Here is a 13,107-nt window from a genome sequence, read left to right as displayed (position 1 = left end):
TTTCATCACAAACTTAAAGTATTGATGTTAGAAAGTTTGTTTTGGAATTGATTTTTTTCCCAAAATAAAACTATATAAACCAAACTAATAGTCATTTATAAATGAGATAATAAATGTATTTATTCTTATACATTGGTTTCAAACTTATTTGTGATTTTTTTTAACAATTATTCTAAGTGATCGTTGTCTCTTTTAAGATCATTGTTAAGGGAGAAGGAGAGTAGTTTTAAGGTTTAATTATTCAGGGGTACAATGGTATTTGTCTATTAAAATATTCTTTAAAGGTAAAATTGGTTAAAGTAAAAATGGAATATAGGTACAAGAAAAATGGTATTTGTTTGTGAACAAGAGAAATAAGAAATCGGTTATTCTTCTTCTTATCCAATAGACAATGGATACAATTAAATAGGAACTAGACCTCGCGCGCGGGTATGAATTTTCGATTTATTTTTTACTAAATGATGAATGTGTTATATATAATCGTATTATATTTACTATATAATGTTTTGGTTGCGTATTTAACCATCTACTGTATACGAAGAATATTGGATATCATAACAACAAATGAAACTGGAGCGTTAGTACGGGAATTAATTATGTGTGTTTGATGTTTTTGTGTTTCAAGTTTTTTAATTAGTACTAAACGATTTGATTAAAAAGTTTAGGGATCTGAAAATAGATTTTTTTCACTTTTATTTGTTAAACATAATTTATACGAACAATAATGTATATAATGTATTCTATTTGAAAAAATATTTTTTTTCTTTTAGAGATTTGTAATATATATATATATATATATTATTAACGTTATTGTATTTTAAATATGAGGAACTAATGAATTATATATTTATGTAGAAAAGACACAGCCTTTTAATGGTTTAACACAGATGTAAAGCTGCAAAAAGGATATTAATTTTAATTTAAACATCTAAATATGAATATAAATAACGTAAACAAAAATAATGTATGGGCTTGGTTTTGTATATACATAAGTAATAATAGTCGAGAAGAAAAATATGTTGAAAGGTCCATAAAGTAAAAGCCCAAGGTGCATTAGTATTTTTTCCGGGAAGCGTAACAGAAAAAAAAACTTCGCCAAGTGTTAACAAATAAAATATCTGACTTTGGTTATATTTTTCTGTCGGTGAAAGCGAAGAGTCTTTCTCTTTCTTCTTCGATGTTCTTGAGGAATCTTAGAGAAGGAAAATCATTGAAATCCGTTCAACAAAATCTCATCAGTTCTTACAAATCGTGATGTTAGGGATCAAAAAAGAGGTTGCGCAAGGTATGTATATGTAACCCTAACTCTGTTTTAAGGATTTCGATTGATCTATTTTCTGTTTTCAAGTTTTATTGTTAACCGAGTTTTTAAAATATATTTTATATACTATAATTGCAGATCAACTTCTAATTTCGCAGATCTACACTATCTGTGGCTGCAGTTTTTGAGGTTTGTGTACCTGAGGACCTACAGAAACTTAAAATTGAAGATGAGCAGATTGAAGGTCTACTGGCGGCTCTCCAACGAAGTGAGAAGACGATGTTTGCTGTTTCAAGTAATCCTTCTGAATCAAAACTATACCTTGAGGTAGGTAGCTTTTAGACATGTTAATTTAGAGTCAACGCTGTGATTTTTTTGTCTCATATATTTAATAAGTCTTGAATATGCTATTACAGGGGCCAGTTCATGCTGATGTTGCTGTTCCAAGAGGAAAGACTTGTTACCTCTCCGAGTTAAGAACAGGAACATAAGTAATCGTTGTTAATCAGAGCACGCAATAGAGAAGGGCCGCTTTTCCTCGTGGATGCTAAGGTTTGTATATTATTATGTTCTTTTAATATATATACTATGTTGTTTCAAATGGAAAATTAGTGAACAGGGTTCAAACTCTGTTATTTTTTTAACATTATTCTGGAAAAAAATATATATAAGACAATGTTATCTTGATTGTTCGGTTAACTTAGACAAATTCATAAGAAGTTTATTAAACAACAGTAAAGTAAATCTAATCTGCCGTTTTTTTTTTGTATTTTTCAACAGTTAATATTGTTTCAAGTTAGAGTGGAATGGTTTGGATGTATACAAAGAAGATCTGAAGCAATAAATACATTATCTGCAGTGTTTCTAAAGAGCAATAGGGCAAGGTCTACTATATAGAAGATAAGTTATTTAAAACAAATGTGTCTTCTTCTACGTTAATAAGTTAGTTTCAGTTTTAATATATCATGGATACTTTGTTAAAATCTGTTACAAATTTTTATTTGACAGGGTCCATACAATTTGAAGCTCAAATCTAATGGAATTGAGCTTATTACAAATGAAACACATTGGAGAGAGACATAACGTTATGCTTCCCGTAAGCAAGTAAGTGCATTTTTACTGATGCTTGAATAAGGTAGATACTAATTAGGCTTCGAACTGAATCTGGTAGTTAGGAGAACAACATGAGTTTATTTGATGAATGTTGATTGAAATGTGGTCTTTTACGATGTCATTCTTGATTGAGTGTGTTATTTCATTAGAAAAACTATGCCACAAAATCTTAGCATCAAAGTAAATATCTTGCAATAGTATATAAGAAGCAAAACATAGTTCCAAAACAACTGAAAGAAAAGTAAACAGATAGATTCGAGAATATGAAATTCAAATCCACGTTCAAAGTTTGATGTAAATATTGCCTTCAGATGTCACGCTAGCCAGCAAAATAGCTTGAATACCTACAAAATATTAGAAAATGTAATTTCCGAAAATATAAACAATTTAGTGGATAAAAGCAAAATTATTAACCTGGTCACGGTCCCCTGACTTATAGATTGTTGAAAACTTCTTTGAAGACAACATTCATTGTCTTCCGCTGTGGCTTACCTTCTTTGTCTACTATCAAAATTTTCAATCCTTTCTTTGATGTGACCCTGGAAATTGCCACATATAGCTGTCCATGTGAAAACACAGGTCTTGGTAGAAACAGACCAACTTCAGAGAGTGATTGCCCTTGACTTTTATTTTTTGTCATTGCAAAGGCCACAGCCAAAGGCAATTGTCTTCTGCGCATCTTAAAAGGTAACCTGGTGTCTGATGGTTGAATCAACAACCTCGGAATGTAAACAATTTCCCCAACCTTTTCTCCAGTTATTATTCTAGCGCCAATCATGAAATCCATAAGTTCGGTAACCTGAAGTCTAGTTACATTCATTAACCCTGCAGTAGGTTGAATGTTTCGTAAAACCATAATAGGACAACCGATCTTGAGTCGCAGACTATGGTTTGGCAAACCAGAAACCTTAATAGTATTCAGAAAATCAGCCCCCAAGGCTTCGTTTTTGACCGAGCTTTTATCGGAAGGATCAATACTGTCTGCACTTAGATAAATTTTTTCTTCACCTGCAATATTCGAATCCAACGGTTAGTTTATTTAGTAACACGTCCAAATACAGAAATTCTTAAGAGTAACGAATAGAATTCACCTTCAAGCTGATCCAACATATACTCATTTATCATATTGACATCTTCATTTGTTGGGCACATGATTGCTCTTTGTTGAAAAAACTTAGGATCTTTATTCATTTGTAATGACTGAATATCACCATAGACAGCTTTGCTAATTGCTTCAATAGGTTCAGCCGAGTCTAGAAATAAGAATTCAGAAGGAATTTCAATCTCTGCTTCCCCATCGTTCGGTTCATTAATCTTCTCATCGCCAATATTCAATATCCATTCTGAAAACTCATTATGATCTGCTGCCTCCTCTGGTACTAAAGAACCCGATAACAATCGCATGTTCTTTGTTAGTTGTAAAACTCTGCAGTGTTCCCAAAGGTATGATGAATTCAGTGCTGCCAATACAATTTCAGCTCTACCAGCTCCGTTTATCACAGGGAGAACCTGCCTAAAATCACCTCCAAATACCATGACCTTCCCACCAAATGGATTATTCCTGTCCTTTCCAATAATATCAGACAAACTCCGATCCAAAGCTTCAAAACAAAACTTGCTCATCATTGGTGCTTCATCCCATATGATGAGTGAAGACTCTTTAACTAAATTTGCCTGGTCCATTCCATGAGACATTGTACATGACGAAAACTCATCAGGATTTAGTGGAATTCCAAATCTTTGAATGGGCAGTCCTACCTCCTTGCAGCAACAATGACGCAATTCCACTTGATGCAACGTTCAAAACTATATCTCCTCGACTTCTAACAGCTGCAGAAAGTAATTTCCATAGAAATGTTTTCCCAGTTCCACCAAATCCATAAACAAAAAACATTCTACCTTTCTCCTCATTCACAGCAGTCAGGATCTCATCATATTTTTTTTGCTCAGCAGTCATCTTCTGAATGTCTCTTTCAAGAGTCTGAGATAATTCTTCACGTGAATAGTTGCGCTCATCTAGTATCAACACATTTGAATCATGTCGACTCGTCTTTTGCAGCTTCGGCATAGAAGTAAATCTGGCTAGAGTAGTCCCACAACGCCTCAAAAGACTGTCAATCTCTTGGAGAGCAAATTTCTTTTTGTCCTCATCAGTTAACAATAGTCCTAAATGAAAAAAAAAAGAGGTTAAACCAGATATCAAAAAGGTAGATATATATATTAAAAACGAATTCAATTAAATACATGCTAACCTGGTCCATTGAAATATTTCCTTCTGTTATACTCTATATCTTCTGAAAGATGCTCCCATGTTTTCTCCCACACAACTTCTGGACTGGATAAACTGTTATTTATCAGCATAATTACAAATATCTGTCGTAGTTCACTTCCTGAGCAGTACTGACTTCTGCTTAAAATATCTTCAATGTACTCCTTATCATCGTCCAATAACCCTCGAGCAGAACATGCTTCCTTGTATCCAGGATAAAGAACTCCTTCATAAGTTTTCAAGTCATCATAACTTGTAGGACCTTTAACAATGTTAAGCAACATACGCAAAAAATAAGCATCTTCCTGGATCCGCGGAGCATAGTTAATCCTTCCTATACTGAAACCTCTTTTTCTCCTGTTCCACTTCTTCTTCTTCTTGTCATAGGTAAAGAAGTTTGGTATCTGGGCATATGTAAGAGTTCTAGCAAGTTCATCAACTTTATTAAGCTCAAACCATGCCAACAACATAGTATTCTCAATGAGCTTGCGACTGACAACAACTTTCATTTTATCTTTTCCCTTGAAGATAATTTTCTGTTTTCCGGGAAGATGGAAACTAAGCTTCTCAACTGAGACAGACCGGTAGTGAATAGGAAATTTAAAGATTCTCCAAGCACCTTCACATGCAGATACATATCTAGAAGAAAAACAATATTTAATTTTACTAAGCAATGAATCATAATTAATATTTAAAAAGAAAGAAATCATAATGATGTACCTGCAGTCGAAAAAATCTTTTATTTCATTTTTCTTCTTCTCGACTTTTCCATCTTTCACATTCCCTTCCACAGCATTACCCTCCACGTCTGGTTGAACAATAGGAGCAGGAGGCTCATCATTTGCTAACATACTTTCAACAATATGAGCAGGAGGGCTCAACAGCCCTTTGTTGATGTACTTAAATAAGTACTTAATAGAACCAGCTTGGTTGCACCATTCCACATTAATGTGACCTCGATAACGAAGAGACAGTCTCTTGTTGTAAGGAATGACAAATCGATTATCACATTTGACCCCATTCTTCTCGACAAAACTAACAGACTGCTCCCTTCTCCTATAAATCGGAAAACCTTCTTCATTAATGGTTGTCTGATCCGAAAATGATTTAGGGTATAACTTTGAGCACACTCCATTTTCCATGCATGGGAAATTCATATTAGCAGCTCCACATGGTCCATGAATCATTGTATCTTTAATCACCTCGTAGAGTTCTGGTTCTTCCTCCTTGTTAGGAATTTCTGCAGATATCATCTTGTCTATATCATCTGTGGTGGGAAGCTTGCTTGTTGGATGCAAAAAGAGGAGGATATGGGCATGTGGTAGGCCACGTTTTTGGAACTCAATAGTATACATAGCTGAAAAATACATAACAAAATAAAAGATTAGTTAAGAACAGGGTACATGTACAAAACAATCAGGAGTCATAAAGAAACTTACATGCCACTGTCTTGCCAAGAAGGTTTTTTTTTGTTAGATCTTCCATTAATGAATCAAGTTTAAGTTTGAAGATCCTACAAACAATGTCCGGCCTGTCCTCAACCTTTAGGTTTCTTCGCTTAACATACCTTGTGATTTCTGGCCATTTAGGATTGCAAGTAAAAGTGATGAAGAGATCTGGAAATCCAAAATGCTTGCATATGGTCATAGCATCCAAGTAATTATTTTTCATATATCTAGGACTCCCGGTGAAAGATGCTGGCAAGGTGAATTCCTGTCCTTGGTCATGCAAGTCGTTCTTTCCAGCATTCTCTGATTCTTTTATTGAATCATAACTATCTGATCTCAAAGTAGACTGATTGAACTTAAGATAGCGTAGACGGTTAGACTCGATAGTAGTGTATGCATCGACCAGGAATTGCTGAAAAAGTCTCCTAGAATGCAAAAGACTGTGTGATTCATTATCACGTTCATGCAGTCGGAAAGCAAAGAATTGTCTCATGCTGATATTAGGCTTCTTAAGCTTTTTCGATGCTGCTGTAACACCTTTCGTTATACCCAACCTGAATCCATCTTCTCCATAGGTAAACAATAGAGGATACTGAAGTGCAAGATAGGAAGCATGAATTTCGCTTATCCTCTTTAGCTTTCCAGTTTTTTGCTCAAGGACAATATCTCTATTTTCCATATCAAGATTAAAATCTCCAGGAATCAGAGCAGCAACCTCCGACGCAGAAGGGGTATTATATGTCCTTCCATCTTTTTCACGATTGCTAACAATCCTCATATGAAATGCGTCCTCTGGATCAGTCTTGAAACGATCTTTAGCTGATCTGAACTGCTTTACATAAGGATTGACCTCATCTAACATCTTGATCAGAAGGTCAATAATTTCTGGTTTGAGCTTGTCTTTCTTCTGAGTTTTGAATTTCCCTTTTCCTAAGCTGTCATTTATAAATAATAATTTAGACAAAAGAAAAAAATACAAACTTAGTCAAATCAGAAGAACAAACAACGAACTTACCTCAAGCAGTTTGCTCTATTATTAACCTCATTTTCAGTGTCCACTATATAAAGTTGGCCGAACTTGGCATCTTTTCCCTCGTTAGGTTGTAAGCTTCCCATAAGGTGATAATTTTCCCCTTGCAGTTGAAACATAGAAGGTCCTAAACCATTTTGGACTGATCTGTTTACTTTCCCTCCAAGTGAAGTGAAGGAGAACACCATGTTGTAAGGTCTCATATTGTTCTGGAAATGCTTACTCAATTTATCATCTCCTTCCATCAGCCTCTTGAGAACAATTGGTGGTTCCCTTAATAATGGTAGTTTCACTTGACCTTGCAAGCAACATAGTGCAAATGTCGGATTCGTAGAGTTCTTGCGCTTGTTTAGGCGTTCACCATACCACATAATAACACCACAGTGAGAGCATTTGTGTTTAGGATCACCTTCATCAATATATCCTGCATGTTGTAAACATATTCATTAAAAAGTAAGTTATAAATATCTTATAATCGTGCAAAGAACATTACTTAAAATTTAGCTTGTTATAAATATCTTATAGAGTACCTTCTTCCTTCTTATAAACTGAACTTCTTTTCGATTTTTGAGATCGTTCGATGATTTTTGACATACAAAACGGTTCTGGTCGGTAAGGATCTGTTGCTGGTGTCGCATGAGCAATAAAATCGAATCCATCAGTATCACGACCATCATTTTCCGAGTCTGTACTTTCTTGAGAACTACAGTCAAAATCCAGTTCATCTTCTCCACCACAGACACCTACATCATATTTGAATCAAGTTCATATGAATAATAAGTAACTGTGTGGAATTTAATTAAAACGAAAAAAATTAGCCTTGGTTAGAACATAGTTTCCAATTACCTTCATCAAAATCATCTTCATCAGTTGCCTCATGTTCAGTTTGATTATGAGACCTTCCTAATGACGATCCGAATTCTGTATTAGCTAGAGAATTTCTTATATTTGAAATGTCATTCAAAACTGAAAGTGGCGTGTCCCTTTGTCTCTTTGAATTAATGGTCTGAGCTGAAGTAAGTCTCGAGTCTGGCAAAACCGATGCTACATAAAACATTAAAACCTCTTATTAGTCACCTTCAATAAATTTGTTTTGTTTTTTACATCCGAGAATGTTTTTAACTTACAATGTAAAGATGTCAGACAACTCCTGCTGATTGGTGTGTTTGAGATTTTATTGGACATCAAATCAACACCTTTCATGGAAATATACATAGCACTATTTAGTAAAATAATGTAGTATAGAGAATATATTAGTTTAGAAAACATCTATCTTACCAAATAGGCGAACTGGTTTAGGGTTTGATGTTTGATTTGAGTTGGTGCTCTGTTGATGTTTCGGACTGAATGACGAAGATGTTATTGAAGATGGTGAGGAACCAATTTCATGCATAACCCTCTTAAAAATCGATCTCACAGGAATAGAACCAGTTGAAGAGTTAGGACTGAGATTATCATTCCTGCTAAGAGAAATCCGCTGAGGCGTTTTATTTTTGTGTGCATTAGGAGGAACGTTCTCCTTTTCGTTTCCATCCCCTCGTTTTCTTTTCATGGTGATTTGAGTCTTTCGATTTGGCAAAGGGGGTGAAAGTGTTTGTTTTAATTATGATACACTGCTTTCACTTTCTCCATTTGTCTTTTTAAAAATATATTATATTAATGACTCGATATCAAAAGAATATATTGATATGGTAAATGAATATTGGTATATTTTGTTTAAGCTGTTACGATCTGTATATTGGTTATTGAAATTGGTTGTAAATAAAAGCTGTTTAGATATTTACATTTCTTAGAAATTGAGAAAATACTTGAGTGCAAGGTGATCGTTTAACTTAGGTCTCACCAGTATATGGTTTAACTATTTTTTTTGTATATTTCAGATTCAAACTTCATTTGATTTTTTATGTATTATATGTTAATGTTCAATATACATATTTCTCATATATATGATCCTAACGGCTTGTCCCAATAGTTTGATACGCAGGGTATTTTGGTACGCAGGGTAAAGGGAGCATATAAGAAGGTCCGACGTCGACTCAAATTAATATTTCAGGTACACAGTACTTCCCAACATATGCTAGGTTGTTTGGTTAGAAAGATAAAGCAGTAATCTTTCTGTATATGAGAAAAATAATTTATTGATAAATGAAACAAAGCGATAAACTAAGGAAAATAGTTAAATTAAAAAACAAAAGAAAAAAGAACTGATATAGTTTAAAACCAAAAGACATGAAACTCTCAATGAAAGAAAATTCAAATAAAAAAAACCATGCAAGAAAACGATGAAGCAATGCGAAAACATTCTCTTTAATCAGTCTTAGTCTTCTCCAACTTGATTGAGAGTGGGCAAATCTTCTTTGAGGCAGAAGTCAGGTCTGCTATCTCTCCATCAATCTCTTTTCTTTTAGAGAGAGGGGTTGAACAATCTTCTGATGTTTGAGTGTTTTCCTTGATCAGTAACACCTATTAAAATTAATGGAAAAAGAGTTAAACTTACGGTAGATAGAAGTTTATATTCAGAAAATACATAATTCGTTATGAATTTTAATTACCCCTCCGGATGATAAACTGGAGGAACCACCTTCAGTCTGAGTTAGCGGTTCAGACTCAGATTCGATTTTCTGAATGATATCACCTGACCAAACCTCTGAAACCTTGAAGATAGCTGATCCATCTGAGGAAGTACTTATTCCAAAACAATAAGATTTTCCCACTAAATCAAGAATAGGTTTAGGTAAAATCTCAGGATCTTCAGTCTGTAAAAAAAACACTGATAAGTTTAATATAAAACGTAAATATAGTAAAAGGTGTTATAAGATTTGAAATCAAATAATAGATATTAATAAACTTGCCTCCTCATATGAACCATCCCATAGATCAGTAGCTGGGACACCAACAATTGATAGAGCAACAGAATTAAGTAACATAACCTTACATGTTCCACTGTCGTCCTCAACAATCAAATGAAGTTTGAATCTGAAATATACAAAAAAACAGTTAAACCATATAATGGCGAGAACTATGTTGAAAGAATGACAAATTTAAGACAAAATACTTACTTCGGTTCAACGTTAGAAACATTGGCACGACAATGTTTGCAACGGAATAAGGGTTTGTCACTTTGATTACCATTCTTAATGATCATTTCAACACTATGCTTGCATCTGTTACATCCAAAATAGAACCAATTCCAATCTGTATCAATCGCCTTAACTGAACACACGATTTTGGTCTGGTCCAGCTACAATATTTGTAAAATAATTGATGTTAATAAAATGTACAAATTAAAAATGATATGTATTAAAGTTTAATAGAATGGAGACAGTAATGATTTGCGTATACTAACCTCAGACATTTCAATGATTTCTGAAATCATTGAAATACCAACATCATTCCAATCGTCAGCAACATTAATGATTTCTCTTTTCCCATGCTTCTTGTCCGTGAGAGCAAGAGGGAGAGGATCATCTTCTAACCTGGATATCATATAAGTAGTTATAAGAATTTTAAAGAGTATCAAACCAAATTGTTCACAAAATAGTAATAAAAATATTTTACCTCATTCTGAAATCGACTGCCTCAGTCACTGTTGGGTTCAGATCCAACACTGATGCATCAAATGCATTTGTAATTTGAATTTCACCTAATAAAAAAAACATTGTGGGTCATTCTTAGTAATTAAAAAAATTATGTTAAGAAAACAATTACCTCGAAACTCGCCAATTTTGGCAAACCTTAACAACCAAACAGTTGTTTCTTCAAGTGAATCACGGGCAAGATTTTCGATTTTCTCAGCATAGGATCCCCAAAGACAACAGGCTAAATTCTTACCGCTACGGAATAAAAAAAGTACATTGAACGAAACGTCCGACCAAATAACAACACAAAGTTTTATCATAAATCAAAACATAATACCTGATGTCCCTCATACGAAACTGAATTCTCTTTCGGTCCTCATCTTGCACTCGAACAATTTGGACATCAGAAATGTCATATGGATGACCAAGAATGTCTATATTTTAGAAATAAAAGAGTTAATATTAGAGTTGTTATATACAAATAAATATGATATAAAAACAGAAAAAAATAAATATACCAATGAGAATGTTAGGATCTTCACTCCCGTTTGAAATCCTTTCATAATTGGCTAAACTCAAGAAAGGGCTATCATCTTTGTGGTCGGAGTTGCCAAAAACAGTTTCATTGGTGATAGTAATTTTATACTGATGGTTCGTTGGTCGGAATTTCCCTTTACCCACTGCAGATACCTTAAAGTTTTCAATTACACGCCACTCCCCCAACGGAAGGTTACGTTGGGTACGAAACATGAGTGCTCTGGGACATGATGCATGGATCTTAACACCCTGTAAACAATTTAAAAATTATTAGAACTTAAAGCATATAGAGCAGATTATATAATGGATCTAAGGAAGAAGGTATGCAAAGTTAAATATAGAGCATCTAAAACAGTCTCAGCAGAACTTACAGTCTGATCAGCTAACACCAGTTCCAGTGTTTCATCAGCATATGGAGGGGTTTGTCTCCACGAGTGAATCACTTTCACTTGCGTACGCCATTTTTTGGACCGAGGTTTCAAGCCGTTGATCAAAACCAAACTCTGGTTTGAAGACATAATTAAATTGGGTGCGATGAAAAAATTAGCTTGGAACGTTTGAGGTGATATTGAAAAGGTATGCAAGGTTAAATATATATACTGTAATCGTAAAACCCTAATGATAGGAATATTTTTTTGGAGTATTGCACAAGATAATATCTTGTGAGTTAATAGAACAATCTAAATCCTTTCCGGTAATCAATAAATATACGCAAATATAGGTAATTGTTGGAGTCACATTAAATTAAAGTATAAATTTCGTAATTATCTTTTCCTCTTCAGCAAGTAAATCAAATACAAAAATGATTAAGAGGAATATTCTGTTGATTTTGTATTTAATGATTTAGGTTGTTTAGAAATATTAGGAAATCGATAACAAAAACTCTAAGAAGAGATATTGTTAAGATTTTGTATTAATTGATTTAGGTTGTTTATAAATATTAGAAAATTGATAAGAGTAAGATGATTGGTTTGTTAATATTTTACGCAACCGTTTTTTATGTTTAATAGATACATTGAATATACGCCATTGAAAGCTTTCTGATTTGGTTAAGAAAATATATTATGTTTCGATTTTTGTAAGGATTGGATTGGTTAGTTTCACAAGGTCAATAACTCAATAGATATAGGGTATATTTTTTATGTTCAATAGGTGTTAGACATTTTTACATTGATTTAATTATTTTCTTTTTTTTACACAGGTACATAATTGTTCGTGTGTGGTTCTGTAACACAAAAAGTTCTGTAACACAGTTATTTATATGCTTACTATTACATCTATGTTATTATTGTGGTTCGCCTAGATGGCTAAAATATTGTTTTGTAATGCAAGATCCATACGGAACCATTTGGGTTATTTTTTAATGAAAGCTTTCAATGGGTATGTTCAATGAATCTATTAAACATTGATTACGAAAAATGGATAAGCGAGTTTTAATTTAGGCGAGAGTTTAAATGAAGTAGGAAAAGACATATTAAATAAACTGAAAAGACAAACATATAAATAGGAAGCTTAGTTAATTCTCAGTGGCATGGAGTGTAAATAAAAGTGAAAACAAAGGGTTATTTTTTATTGGGTACTTCTCTTTTAATAAGATAGATTGGCTGTAATTTCATTCCTGTTTGGGCTTTTAATTTCTGTAAAACATGATGCCATTGGAAAACATAGTTTAATGAAATCTTCAGTCGACAAAAAAGTACTTTACACTACAAATATGCCCCCATGTGGGCCATAACATTAGTTTATCCATAAAGTTTTAACGTTAGCCCAGCAACCCAATAAGCACAGCTATTGATTAGCATCAGCCCTTAGCGACGTCGTATTCTTGAGCCGTAAGAAATTAGAAAAATTCCAATTCTACCAAGATCTTC

The 13,107-nt window shown here is 33.6% G+C and overlaps 1 long non-coding RNA gene across 5 annotated transcripts; it reads left to right on the top strand.

The window, feature by feature from the left end:
• Positions 1–1,107: 1,107 nt before the first annotated feature.
• Positions 1,108–12,619, top strand: LOC108846537 (uncharacterized). 5 transcript variants are annotated; one of them, XR_001948669.2, is made up of 7 exons: positions 1,108–1,285; positions 1,400–1,588; positions 1,678–1,813; positions 2,042–2,365; positions 9,094–9,174; positions 11,646–11,812; positions 12,438–12,619. It is a non-coding gene; the product is annotated as an uncharacterized LOC108846537 (long non-coding RNA). The 5 variants fall into 5 exon arrangements; XR_001948670.2 differs by having other exon boundaries at positions 11,635–11,812; XR_008941905.1 differs by having other exon boundaries at positions 11,629–11,812.
• The last annotated feature ends 488 nt before the right edge of the window (positions 12,620–13,107 follow it).

This window comes from Raphanus sativus, unplaced genomic scaffold, assembly GCF_000801105.2.
Source record: "Raphanus sativus cultivar WK10039 unplaced genomic scaffold, ASM80110v3 Scaffold2928, whole genome shotgun sequence".
In the NCBI taxonomy this organism is placed as follows: Eukaryota; Viridiplantae; Streptophyta; class Magnoliopsida; order Brassicales; family Brassicaceae; genus Raphanus; species Raphanus sativus.
This window is presented reverse-complemented; position numbering and strand designations above follow the sequence as displayed.